Source organism: Gobio gobio (genome assembly GCF_949357685.1).
Source record: "Gobio gobio genome assembly, chromosome: 1".
In the NCBI taxonomy this organism is placed as follows: Eukaryota; Metazoa; Chordata; class Actinopteri; order Cypriniformes; family Gobionidae; genus Gobio; species Gobio gobio.
Genome location: NC_137097.1, coordinates 52,557,715 through 52,561,575, shown reverse-complemented (window position 1 = coordinate 52,561,575; position 3,861 = coordinate 52,557,715).

The following is a 3,861-nucleotide window of genomic DNA, read 5'->3' as shown; positions in this document are numbered from 1 at the left end:
TGTCTGATTCATCACTTAATCACAGACTGACCTTTAGTAAAGTAGACTGGTTATGCAACTGAAACCATTTCACTCTGAAAGGGGAGAAGCGTCTTTGACGTGATTTAAAGGTCCCATGGCATGGCATTTTTCTATTATTTTATAATGTTTCCTGAGGTGTACTTATATTGTTAGTATGATTTTTACATCATAAAATGTCATCATTTAGAAATAAAAGGCATTTTTCCTATACTGCTGTTTGCCCTGTGGCTGAAGGCCCTGTTACAAGAGGCGTGTCTGCTGTGAGACTTCAGTAAAAACGCCCACTGTTGTGATAGGCTGACATCTTTGCATTTGATATGAGCGGAGGGGGCGTGGTTTAACGAGGTCTACGAGGCACGAGCAGGCACGAGCTGCTGCCAGAGAGATGGATGGACCGGAGTTCACTTCACATCGGTTCTGTCAGTCTCAGTTCAGTGAACTGTTTTAGTTACAGCATATACTTCAGGTTATTAGTCTATTTCTAGTCGGAGGGGCTGTCACTCATGTCAGAAAGTTAGTAACTTTAGTAAATTATGGATCAGCGCTGACTGGAGACGCGAACCGTTTAGAACGATTCAGTCCGATTTGGTGAACTGATTCGGTTCACTAAAAAGAACCGGTTCAAAAGAAAGATCGTTCGCGAACCGGACATCACTAATGTACCAGAGACTGAGCTCAGCGATTGCTAACAAAGTTATTTATAGTCAGTGCTTTAAGTGGAAAAAATAAAGTGCCGGTACTCACCAGAGGGGGCGGGGCTTTGTTGGGGGCGTGGTTATTGGGGGATTGTTTAGTCAGTAATTCAAGAAGGTCTGTATTTTAAAGCTCTTTCTAACTTGTTCTCAGCCTTAGAACTTACATATAGTTCTTGTAATTGTGTAAATATATAATTTGTTACAATAAGGGTTTATTTACAAAGCAAGACCATTGACGGCACCTCATTAGGCTACCATGCAGGCCAATTTTCACTTTTTTCTTTCTTTTTTCTAATCAACACAGTTAGAAACTATAGTTGGGTCATTCCTGGTATGCGGTAACATTTTGGCTTCATAAATGTTTGAAAAAAAAGTACATGATTTTCATGTTTTTAGCATTCTACCAAAATGGTGACATGTTTAACTAGTCAGAATACATATTGGTCAAGCTCAGGGACTAAAAAAATAATAATTATGGGTAGATTCATTGTTCAGACACTGGCCGTGAAGGTGTTCCACCCTGTTAGGGACATATACATAGTTATCACAAAATGTTAATAATGTAAATGTTAAACAATAACAAGTTTTTCTTGGATAGTATATGTCCCTTATGCCATCATGGTATTTTTTTTAAATTCTTGAAACAATAACAAAACTATTATTGATGAATAGAATGTCTTGATTATTAAGAACAGGTACTTTTTGTACCCATTTTTGCCAACAGGATGGTAAATAATAAAAAAATGTGTTTAAAAACATATATTGTATATGCTTTTAATGATCCTCACCTCCCAAAATGAAACATAAGTATGCAAAACATTTAACGTTGCTGTCAAATTATTATTTAAAAATGACTCGCCTAACAGGGTGGAAGACCATAACAGTGGATGAGTTTTCCGTCATTGTCCTGCATGATTTGCCATCAGTGGCACTGCACCTATATAACATGGTTTTATATATAATATTTATATATGCATATATGTGTTTATAGAATTTGCAATATACACAAAATACGATTTATTCTATTAGAATTTCCACCCTGTTAGGTTTATAGATCTAACAGGGCGGAATCAACAGGGTGGAGCATTTTAAGATAAGTTAGCCGTTGCTCTTTGAGGGATCAACGTTTAGCTAACTAACCTTTTACAGATAAACAGAACTTTTATAACTATGTCAGATATGTTTTTAAAAAAATTTGACCGGACAAACATTCTTCATAACAGAGCCTAACAGGGTGGAACTTTAAGAGTGGGACAAGCAGGATAACATTTCAAAAACTAAAAAAAAGGTAGAGGTGAGTTGAAGCTTACTTAATTTTGTACGGTTGAATTCCAGCAGGAAAAACAAATTATGTAATTTCCTGAAAATTGTCTCAATGAAATTGTGGTCTTTTTTGGAAGTCGAGAAATACATACTAACAGGGTGGAAGATGACTTCAGGGACACAGTAAATGAAGACAATTGTAAAAAAAAAAAAAAAAAAAAACCCTATAGTTTCGCATGATTTATATGTATAACTAGAGGTAGTTTAGCCTATTCTATAACATAATCTAAAAATATTTTGAGATTTTCATCTTTTCATGGTTTATAGTTCTTGTGGAAGTTGATTACTTTGCACTGAGGACATGATAAAATTGAATGCATATATCAATAAAAAGGTGTGCAAAATACAAAATAGTATTTTTAATACCTATTATATCTGTTTAAGTGATAAAGAAGACCTACATTTATAATTTAAGCCATTTCTTATGTGACTCATTTAATAGAAAATATGAGTAAGTAAATCATAAAGACAGAAAAGTCACTGTATAACATGAACGACCCAGCTATAACATGCGGCTGTTGTCATCGGTAGAAGTGGTGCCACCCTCGTCCGCGGCACAAGTGCTTTGTATTTTAACCATAGATTTTAAACGAGCAGCTATGGTTGCGCGTTTCCAACCCAGTCTCACGTGGCGTTTCACACACCCTCTCCGGACCACTTTGAGTTGTTGACACTGACAGCGGCAAAAGCGACGCATGCGCTTTTCACTTGTAAAACTCAAGGGTGTATGGGTAATGTAGTCCCTGCTCGCAAATGAGCGTACCGGTACGCTAAAAGCACGTTCTGGGCGCACGGAGAGGTGGCGGTACGCTCAAGAGCTATATTTGGAAGTGGCGGTACTGGGTACCGGCGCGTACCGGCCCACTTAAAGCACTGTTTATAGTAACTACTGAGTTATGAGAGCGCTGTCAGTCAGCGCGAGTTTATTGTGTTTGTATTTGAGAGTTCTGAATAAACACGAGTCCCAGTCACACTGAGTCCGTCTTCATCATTATTACCAACTTTGTAACACATGCAAAGTACCATTACAGCTGTCGAGATGAACGAGTTATGAGTAAGTGTTGATAATACCATTATTTTTAGATATGTTCCTATCATATGAAAAGCGTCAGTGACGCGCATTGAGTACACAGCGCAAACAAAGACACAACAGCAGTAATCGAATGTAATCCAGTTTATTGTGGGAATAGCTGGCTAGCCTAGCCCAGATACCCTCACGCTTACCCCCCTTCTGCTTAATCTCGCGCCGTGTATGGCGCCTCCGCTGTGGGCCAGATGCAGTACTGGGGGTCGGGGATGTTGGAGGCCGACGGGCCAGTGCAGCCCGAGCCTCGGCGTGTGTAAGGTTTATCTCTAAAGATGTTACTCTGCTGATGTTGAGCAGAAACTCACGACTGTATGCACATTGTAGAACAGATAGACGCGACGAGGACGTACAAAAACACTGTCTCACAAGATAGAAAACACGAAAACACGCTCTGTCGGGAGAGAGAGAAGCCGCAGCGTGTGCACGAATAATAAATATTTACATTTACATTTATGCATTTGGCAGACGCTTTTATCCAAAGCGACTTACATTGCATTCAAGGTACACATTTTACATATTTGTCAGTTCTTGCTTTCCCTGGGAATCGAACACATGACCTTGGCGTTGCTAGCGCCATGCTCTACTGTTTGAGCTACAGGAAAGCAAATAATTAGCTACACATAAGAAAACACTGATCACAGATCAGAAGGAACTGAAAAAAGACTTCTGTTTTCATTTGTACATCCAAACACTGAGAAACTGCCAGCGTTCACTCGTTCACAAGCAATGATCTCT